This window comes from Daphnia pulicaria, unplaced genomic scaffold, assembly GCF_021234035.1.
Source record: "Daphnia pulicaria isolate SC F1-1A unplaced genomic scaffold, SC_F0-13Bv2 h1tg000225l, whole genome shotgun sequence".
Lineage (NCBI taxonomy): Eukaryota > Metazoa > Arthropoda > Branchiopoda > Diplostraca > Daphniidae > Daphnia > Daphnia pulicaria.
In genome coordinates this window covers 32,501-42,588 of record NW_025804899.1, presented here as the reverse complement: position 1 = coordinate 42,588, position 10,088 = coordinate 32,501, and the positions used below count along the sequence as shown (strand labels likewise).

Here is a 10,088-nt window from a genome sequence, read left to right as displayed (position 1 = left end):
GTCAAAAAGTTGAAAAATAAGAAAAGTTGAAAAAATGTCAGAGTCCGAAAAAATGAAAAATTTTTCCAAGTCCCGACGACGGGGTAGTGACGCTGTAGCCGGGACTTGGATGAATGAAAGCGGCTGAAAAAGAGAGAAAGAGCGAAAGAAAAAAGTTGGAAAAAATTTCTAAGTCCGAAAAATTCCAAGACCGGTTTTTGGTGGAGACCGGTCGGCAGTTGAGCGGGCGGCCCGGCCCGGGCTCTGGTGAAAGTCCGGCGACCCTCTCGGAAATGAGCTTTTTCGTACAGTTACTGCCCGGAACATCCACCACTTTCCTATATAGGGAAGAGGTTGTCGAAAATGAAAATTGAAAAAATTTTCTAAGTCCGAAAAAATTGAAAAATTTTTCTAAGTCCCGACGATGGATAGTGAAGCTATAGGCGGCACTGGGACGAGCAAAGACGGCTGAAAAAGAGAGAAAGAGCGAAAGAAAAAAAGTTGGAAAAAATTTCTAAGTCCTAAAATTTCCAAGACCGGTTTTTGGTGGAGACCGGTCGGCAGTTGAGCGGGCGGCCCGGCCTGAGCTCAGGTGAATGTCCGGCAAAATTTCGGAAATCAACTTTTTCGTACAGTTACTGCCCGGAACATCCACTACTTTCCTATATAGGGAAGAGGTTGTCGAAAATGAAAATTGAAAAAATTTTCTAAGTCCGAAAAATTGAAAAATTTTTCTAAGTCCCGACGATGGATAGTGAAGCTATAGGCGGCACTGGGACGAGCAAAGACGGCTGAAAAAGAGAGAAAGAGCGAAAGAAAAAAAGTTGGAAAAAATTTCTAAGTCCTAAAATTTCCAAGACCGGTTTTTGGTGGTGACCGGTCGGCGGGTGTGATGGTAAGCCCCGCCTGAGCTCTGGTGAAAGCCCGGCAAAATTTCGGAAATCAACTTTTTCGTACAGTTACTGCCCGGAACATCCACTACTTTCCTATATAGGGAAGAGGTTGTCGAGAAAGAAAAAGTTGAAAAATTTTCTAAGTCCTAAAATTTCCAAGACCGGTTTTTGGTGGTGACCGGGCGGCAGTTGAGCGGGCGGCCCGGCCTGAGCTCAGGTGAATGTCCGGCAAAAATTCGGAAATCGACTTTTTCGTACAGTTACTGCCCGGAACATCCACTACTTTCCTATATAGGGAAGAGGTTGTCGAAAAAAAGAAAGTTGAAAAATTTTCTAAGTCCGAAAAATTGAAAAATTTTTCTAAGTCCCGACGACGTGGTAGTGACGTGGTTGGCGGGACTTGGACGTATAAAGGCCGATGAAAAAAAATGGAAATGGAAATGAAAATTTCTCGATTTCCGACGACGGTGTTTGGCAACGACTCTCTCGCCCGGCCACTGGTCGGCGCGAGAGAGGAGTGAGCGAGACCCGTCGATTCGAAAAGAGAAGCCGTCACACCGTCGAGGCGTGGCGGCTCTCAAGTGGGTTGGTCGGGCGTGTCGTGATGACTCGCGACCGTAAAAAATTCCCACTCAAATTCTCCCATTTCCGACGACGGTGTTTGGCAACGACTCTCTCGCCCGGCCTCTGGTCGGCGCGAGAGAGGAGTGAGCGAGACCCGTCGATTCGAAAAAAAGCCGTCACACCGTCGAGGCGTGGCGGCTCTCAAATGGGTTGGTCGGGCGTGTCGTGATGACTTGCGACCGTAAAAAATTCCCACTCGTCGAAAATTTTCTAAGTCCCAACTTTGAAAACGACGGTTCCTGAAAGTCGGCTGGCGGTTGGATGGGGCAATGTCCCCGTCCAATCGCTAAAAATGAGCCGGAAAACGGAGACATTATGCGGCGGAACATTAGTGGTTTTCCTTAGTATAGAAGAGGTCTCGATTCCTAAACTCGGAAAAATTTTCAGAGTCCCAAAAATTTTCGAAGTGTCGAATAGTTTGGTTTCTCGAATTGAAAATTTTTTTCAAATTTGCGACATTACGACAAGCAGCGATTGTAAAGCCCGGTCCAAATTTTTCAAACGAGTCTTACTTCTTGTTAGTCCGCCTGGCCGATACCAAAGAATGGCCGACCGTCGACTATCGGGCGAATAGACGGGTGAAAGAAATAAAGTCGAAGCCGGTGGTTGGATAGATATCGAAGGGAAGGCGAAAGAGGCGAAAAGGAAAGCGCGAAATTTCTTTAGTAGCTTCGACGCAAAAACTTTGGTATCGACGGGGAGCTTTGGGAAATGAAACGAAGACGCAGAATGGGAAGTTGTCCGGTTCGGCGTTAGTTGTAGTTTCATTTCCACCGTAGCTGAGCTCCTTTCCGCCCGCCACTTCACATGATTTTAGTTTCGATTCCGTTCGATCGCGCTTGCACTGTCTTTGTTTTTTTTTCACTGCTTGGATCGCGGCTTTGCTCTAACCAGTTTAGCCCCATGCGATCAAAAAGTCTTAAAAAAAAAAACCGTTGAACGGAGACGAACTCGATGAGCTGTCGGTGTGTGAAATATCATTCCTTCGGTAAAACCGTTTTCGAAATTTCCGATGGTCGGTATATGTAAAAATATATCCGAACCGCGATGTGGACGGGAATTCAAACGCCCGCTTCACCGATTGGTGCGACAGCTGAGAAGCTCGTCACTCGATCCAACGACTCTTGGTCGAAAAGTTCAGAAGAGGTGCGCGCGTCAAACATTTTTTTGGTTTCGGACGTTTCGTTTCTTCGGCACGTGTGGTTTGTCTGTGGCCGTCTGTGAGAGAAATCGGACGCTTGTTCTTTGTTATTTTACCGTAACAAGACAAGACGGGAAAGATTCTTTCTTCCAAACTTACGGCATCATAACCATCAGCGTTTACCGTCAGCGACGATACGGAAGAGAAAAGAAAATGGTGCGCGTCTTTTCACTTTTTGACACCGTATCAAAAAAAATTACCGTTCAGGCGGAAATGTGTGTGTGTGTGTGTGAGCCGAGAGATAAAAAATAAAAAAGCCACCAAACAGAACGCTTTCAAATTATTTCGTGCGGCGTGCGCATATTTCACATTTTGCCGTTTGACGGAAGCTCGTTGTGTGGAACACAGAAGTGGAGATGGACGGAGTTGAAGGGGGGCGAAGACGGCCCGGTCGGACAAAGTCAAGAGATTGAAATATACGAGAGAATTGGGTGGAAGTGATGGCAAATCTATAAAATTCAAAAATCGGATGAGATGCGAGGACCGCAAAATGTGGCGTCGACTCTGACTCTCTTTTACTACGAACTTCCCTTCGACGGAAGATATCGAGAGCTGAGCTGAGCGCCCGCTGAGTATGGCCGGCGTAATTACAAACGAGTTACGGTTGGAGCTATATCGATTGTACGTATCCCGAACGTTCATCGAACAAGCCAGATCAACTCGGCGCCCGGTAAGATGTACGCTCAGTTATGGCCATGACACACGAAGGGAGAATTCAAACGGCTGTGAGTGTACGGCCCGCCCGGAGTTGTGTGTAGGCAGTGACCTCTCAAGAAAAAACGTAAAAAAATTTTTTTTGACAGTCACCGGTCTGCGACAAGTAATCAGTACGAAACTTGGGTGCAATGCAAAAAACATTTTGAGAATCCTTGCTTGACAACAACGAATCTAACACGATAAAAAAACGATCCCCATCGGTGTACCGCTTGCTTTTCTCGCGCTTCGGCGCAGAATCGCTTATTCAGCTGCCCTTGGAATATGTTCGTTTCGTGCATACTTGATCTCGGTCATTCTTCGGTGAACTCTTAAAGAATTGCGCACTTTTATAGGGGTAGTCTGGTTGCTTGTCTCGACTTGAAATGATTTGTTTTTTTCCGCCCATGACTTTCTATACGATGCCTCTATGCTGGCCTCTGACCGCGGTTGTTCCGAGTTTTCTCTTTCTCTTCGAAAGTCTTTGCGGAAAATTCTGCCTCGTGTGACCGTTGAGCGGTGAGGTGTGTGTGTGTGTGTGTGTCGTGCGGGGTGATGCGAGAGTGTGCCTCGGCGGTGGAAAAATAAAAATAAAACTCTGAGCCCACAAAAATTTAAAAGATGTATGCTTGTCAGCTTAGTAAAGCAGGCTTGACTTATGAGCATACAGCACGCCACATATGACCGTCGAAAACCGTAATACGGGAAAAAAAGTTGATGAATATATCAAGACCGGTCGAATGAATCCGATTCACTTTGGGCTCATAGACCGTTGAATGGTCTTTGACTTTGGAAATTGAAATGAAAAAAATCCAACAAACGGATCGGATCGGTGTTTCTCTTCACTGGGACTCGCTGTGACACGCCAGGCGTTGCGATCAAAAATTTTAGTTTCCGAAGAAAAAGAAAAAAAAACGAAAAACGTGTTGATTTGGTGTGTGTTTGGTGATGCGTGGGCGAAATAAAAACCCGCAACTCGCCGGATGCATATCAAACAAACATACACGAAATACCTGGTTGATCCTGCCAGTAGCATATGCTTGTCTCAAAGATTAAGCCATGCATGTCTAAGTACAAGCCGCTAGACGGCGAAACCGCGAATGGCTCAATAAATCAGTTATGGTTCCTTAGATCCACTCCATCCTACTTGGATAACTGTGGTAATTCTAGAGCTAATACATGCACTCGAGCCTCGACTGCGGGCTTTCGGGCTCGCAGAAGAGGTGCTTTTATTAGATCAAAACCAGTCGGGGCCGGGCTTTCGGGCTCGCGCACCGTACCAATTTTGGTGACTCTGGATAACTTCACGCCGATCGCACGGCCTTCGCGCCGGCGACGTATCTTTCAAATGTCTGCCTTATCAACTGTCGATGGTAGGTTACGCGCCTACCATGGTTGCAACGGGTAACGGGGAATCGGGGTTCGATTCCGGAGAGGGAGCCTGAGAAACGGCTACCACATCCAAGGAAGGCAGCAGGCGCGCAAATTACCCACTCCCGGCACGGGGAGGTAGTGACGAAAAATAACGATACGGGACTCTTCCGAGGCCCCGTGATTGGAATGAGTACACTTTAAATCCTTTAACGAGGAACCATTGGAGGGCAAGTCTGGTGCCAGCAGCCGCGGTAACTCCAGCTCCAATAGCGTATATTAAAGTTGTTGCGGTTAAAAAGCTCGTAGTCGGATGTCTGTCTTCGGCCGGGCGGCGCCGCTCTGAATCAAGGGTGTTGCGTTTCACGCTCTGGGAGCCCGGGTGTCAAAGCCCGACTCTCTTCACGGTCGGACAACATCGCCGGAGTGGTGGTCGGTGCGTCGTTGTTGTATCTGCGGCCAGAGTTGGAAAGTTCTTTCGGGTTCTTTTTTAAATTTTGGTCGTAGTTGACTCGATTCGCTCCACCCAGTCAATCGTTCGGGGTGCCCTTCACCGGGTGTCTCGGGCGGCCGGCAACGTTTACTTTGAACAAATTAGAGTGCTCAAAGCAGGTGTATCCCAACGCCTGAATATCGCAGCATGGAATGATGGAATAGGACCTCGGTCCGATTTTGCTGGTCTTTTACTTTTGGACCCGAGGTAATGGTCAATAGAGACGGACGGGGGCATTCGTACTGCGGCGACAGAGGTGAAATTCTTGGACCGCCGCAAGACGAACAACAGCGAAGGCATTTGCCAAGAATGTTTTCCTTGATCAAGAACGAAAGTTAGAGGTTCGAAGGCGATCAGATACCGCCCTAGTTCTAACCATAAACGATGCCAACCAGCAATCCGTCGGAGTTACTCCAATGACTCGACGGGCAGCTTCCGGGAAACCAAAGTCTTTGGGTTCCGGGGGAAGTATGGTTGCAAAGCTGAAACTTAAAGGAATTGACGGAAGGGCACCACCAGGAGTGGAGCCTGCGGCTTAATTTGACTCAACACGGGAAACCTCACCAGGCCCGGACACTGGAAGGATTGACAGATTGAGAGCTCTTTCTTGATTCGGTGGGTGGTGGTGCATGGCCGTTCTTAGTTGGTGGAGCGATTTGTCTGGTTAATTCCGATAACGAACGAGACTCTAGCCTGCTAAATAGGTGACGGGTTTTATCAATTGAAACCGAAGGGAGTACGGAGGCGTCGGGATCAGGTGGCGGCGATTCGGGTCTCGGTGGGACTGGTTCCTTTAGTGAGGCAATCTCTCGGCTTGGTTTCGTTGTGCTTTGTTCGTCGGGTGTACGGCCTTCACGGGTTGGTTGCCTGGCGGATGAGGTATGGCGGGGCTTTGTCGGGAATGTCTCGCGGGGGCTGGCTCTATTGTTATTCGGTCGTCGTCATCCCCGGCGATACCTTCTGCTCTCGCGTCCGTCACGCAGTCTTCTTAGAGGGACAAGCGGCGTCCAGCCGCGTGACAGTGAGCAATAACAGGTCTGTGATGCCCTTAGATGTCCTGGGCCGCACGCGCGCTACACTGAAGGAATCAGCGTGTTTCACTCTCCCTGTCCGAAAGGACCGGGTAACCGCTGAACCTCCTTCGTGGTTGGGATTGGGGACTGCAATGATCCCCATGAACCAGGAATCCCTAGTAGGCGCGGGTCACTAGCCCGCGTCGATTACGTCCCTGCCCTTTGTACACACCGCCCGTCGCTACTACCGATTGAATGATTTAGTGAGGCCTTCGGACGGGCTTGTCGGGGTGCCGTCGAGTGGGGAGCAATCTCTGCCCGTGCGGTGCCTACCAACGGCGAGACTGAAAGATGGTCGAACTTGATCCTTTAGAGGAAGTAAAAGTCGTAACAAGGTTTCCGTAGGTGAACCTGCGGAAGGATCATAAACGAACAAGACAAATGTTTTGCGCATATGGCTTTGGTTGAGCACGAAACAACTAAAAGTTGCAAAACAAAAAAAACCCCATCAAAAGTCTTTCGGCGTAAGACATCGTATGAACTATGTGTGGGTTGACGGAAGAAAATCATTTATTTTGAACGGGTATCAGGCGCTCTGATGCGCGGTGGTTTAAAGCGGATTCGCCTTTTCAAATTGATTTTTCTTTCCTCTCGGCTCAAAAAAAAACACAAAGTCTTTCGATTTGGTCTATGGCCGTGAGCAAATTCTTCCTGCTTCGATGGTGAATGTCTCTATAGATTCATTCGACCTTTAGCGGCGCTCACAGTGTTGACGTTAGTAGAGTGAAGAATACGATAGCCCGCCTGGGCCGCGAGTACCGAAGGAACAATAAAGGAGATTTTATAAAGTCTTAGTCCCTAAATCAAACACTTTGAAAAATAAAAACTCGGTGGATGGAGAGTCGGAAAAAAAAAAAAAAAACATCAAGATTTTGAACGGGTATCAGGCGCTCTGATGCGCGGTGGTTTAAAGCGGATACGCCCAATCGAAATTGTTTTTTTTTTGTTTCTCTCTTCGTCTTCGGGATTTTTTGATTCTCGGTGGGGGACGAAAGTGTGAGACTTTACTCTGGACGTTCTTTTCGGGCGTAGATACTCGTGGTTGCGTGCGTGTGCGTCGTATAGACTAACACTCCAAAGCCCGACACTATGCCGTTGAAAACCGAATGTTTTTTAAGCTTGCCCTTCGCCCTCTCGATGAAGTAGGAAGAATTCAAAATCACAATAACACACTAAACCCAAATTCTAGTACGAGTGTTTATCGGAACATTTTCTTTCTGGCTTTCTTTCTCCGCCCTCGCATTCATTTGCTTGGGCGGGTTGGAGAAAAAGAGAGAAGAAAACGAATATGTCGTTTTATATACGACCCTGAACGGTGGATCACTAGGCTCGTGGATCGATGAAGAGCGCAGCAAAGTGCGCTAATCCATGCGAACTGCAGAACACATGGAGCATCGAAATCTTGAACGTAAATGGCGGCCCAGCTTCTCGCTCGGGCCACATCTGACTGAGGGTCGGTCGAATGATGAACGAACAGAGATTTTTTCAGTCTTGGTTTTGCATGTTGGGTCGCGGCGAGATTTATTTTTCACCCGGCCTGACCGCATAAAAGCTCCCGAATCTCTAACGTCTGGGTGCCGCGCGACTTAAGTGTCCGCGATGCCTCAAATACAAAAAAGGGGGAAAAATAAAAGAAGGTTCGCCCTGTTTTGTTTTTTTCCTCTCTATTCAAAAGAAACCTTTTTCGATGGCAAAACAGATGGGAAATTTTTGAGCCAACTCAAAAAAAAATTTTAGAAATAAACACATCTTCTCGAACAAGGTGTCGGCTGCGTGTGCGCGATATACCGCTTCAACGCGAGTTTAGTTGTGTGTGTGCGCCGGGCGTGTCGAAGTGTCGACCACCGCGAATTATCACTCACTCTAACCGCTCGTTATGCAAGCTTGGTTCGCGCACGACGCGTTGTTTCAATACAAAAAGCCGCAGGACGCCCTGTCACTTTTCGTAAATTAATTTTTGCGAATAACGAGAGACTCGCTTTATTTCGAAAAAAAAAAATTTGAACCGGCAATTATTCAATCTTTCCCGGCTTTAAAACGCCAAAGTCTGCCGAGCTAGATAAAGTGTTGTCTCCTTTTGAAAACAAACAATTCATTCTGACCTCAGTTTAGATGAGACTACCCGCTGAACTTAAGCATATCAGTAAGCGGAGGAAAAGAAACTAACAAGGATTCCCTTAGTAGCGGCGAGCGAACAGGGATGAGCCCAGCACCGAACCTCGCGCCCGGTTGAGCGGGTGCCGAGGAATGTGGTGTTCGGGAGGATCGTGCGCGTCTGTCCGGTATCTATCGTCCAAGTCTCCATGAACGGGGCGAGCAACCCACAGAGGGTGTCAGGCCCGTAGATAAGACGAGCCGAGACCGTGCATCGGATCCCTTCCCAAGAGTCGGGTTGCTTGAGCGTGCAGCCCTAAGCGGGAGGTAAACTCCTTCTAAGGCTAAATATCGCCACGAGACCGATAGCGAACAAGTACCGCGAGGGAAAGTTGAAAAGAACTTTGAAGAGAGAGTTCAAGAGTGCGTGAAACCGTTCAGGGGGTTAAACGGGTGGGCCCTCGAAGGTCGAACAAGTCCCCGCTCCCGGCACTTGGTTGTATGCCCTTAACGCTGCATGGAGACTGCCTGAATTGGCGGCTCTCTTGCATAAGTCGTTCTGCGATCGCAATAGCCACGCCAAGGTCCGCAAGTGGGGGGCCTAGTAGGACTCCGCGACCGACTGGGTGTCTGTTACACGGGGCGTCCGTTAGCGAGTTTCGTGGTTACCTTCGCGGGTGCCGCGATGACGAGCGCGGCGTTTCCCAACAGTACTGCCCGGTCGTGACCTGTCTCCTCCCGGGAGGTGTCGTAGCTTTTTTTTGTAAAAGAGAAAAAGTTGCGGTGCTCAACCTGTGGAGGCCCAGAGCGGAGAGTAGAAGTCGGGTCCCACCCGACCCGTCTTGAAACACGGACCAAGGAGTCTAACATGTGCGCAAGTCGTCGAGAAATTATCAAACTAAACTCGCGAGGCGCAATGAAAGTGAAGCGGCCCCGATGAGGGTGCATCCGCGAGGGGTGATCCCGTCTCGAACAGAGCGGGCGCAACCCCAGGGCGTCCGAATGCTCGCGAGATCTTTCCCCCTTAAAAGGGTTTGGTCGAGTCGGCCGGACGAACCCAGAGCGCACACGTTGGGACCCGAAAGATGGTGACCTATGCCTGGCCAGGACGAAGCCAGGGGAAACCCTGGTGGAGGTCCGCAGCGATTCTGACGTGCAAATCGATCGTCGGAGTTGGGTATAGGGGCGAAAGACTAATCGAACCATCTAGTAGCTGGTTCCCCCCGAAGTTTCCCTCAGGATAGCTGGTGCTCGCAAAGAGAACAAACGGAGTTTCATCCGGTAAAGCGAATGATTAGAGGCCTTGGGGTCGAAACGACCTCAACCTATTCTCAAACTTTCAATGGGTGAGAAGCCCGGCCTTTTTCCTTGATTGAGGCCGCGGCAATTGATTTGAATCTGAGCGCCCAGTGGGCCATTTTTGGTAAGCAGAACTGGCGCTGTGGGATGAACCAAACGCCCGGTTAAGGCGCCTAAACGACGCACATTTCGGATCCCACGAAAAGGAGTTGGTTGCTAAAGACAGCAGGACGGTGGCCATGGAGGTCGGAATCCGCTCAGGAGTGTGTAACAACTCACCTGCCGAAGCAACTAGCCCTTAAAATGGGAGGCGCTATAGCGTCGTGCCTATACCGGGCCGTCGGTCGGCAGAGCGAATAACGTCCGTG

At 49.1% G+C, this 10,088-nt stretch overlaps 3 non-coding genes across 3 annotated transcripts in view; all 3 read left to right on the top strand.

Moving 5' to 3' along the window:
• The first annotated feature begins 4,400 nt into the window (after positions 1-4,400).
• On the top strand, positions 4,401-6,695 carry LOC124319940. The gene has a single exon (XR_006913634.1). It is a non-coding gene; the product is annotated as a small subunit ribosomal RNA (ribosomal RNA).
• Positions 6,696-7,631: 936 nt separating this feature from the next.
• Positions 7,632-7,784, top strand: LOC124319946. Its single transcript, XR_006913639.1, has one exon. It is a non-coding gene; the product is annotated as a 5.8S ribosomal RNA (ribosomal RNA).
• Positions 7,785-8,425: 641 nt separating this feature from the next.
• LOC124319943 overlaps positions 8,426-10,088 on the top strand; it is a 4,575-nt gene continuing 2,912 nt past the window's right edge. The window contains exon 1 of the ribosomal RNA XR_006913636.1: positions 8,426-10,088. This exon is cut by the window's right edge and continues 2,912 nt beyond it. This is a non-coding gene — a ribosomal RNA (large subunit ribosomal RNA).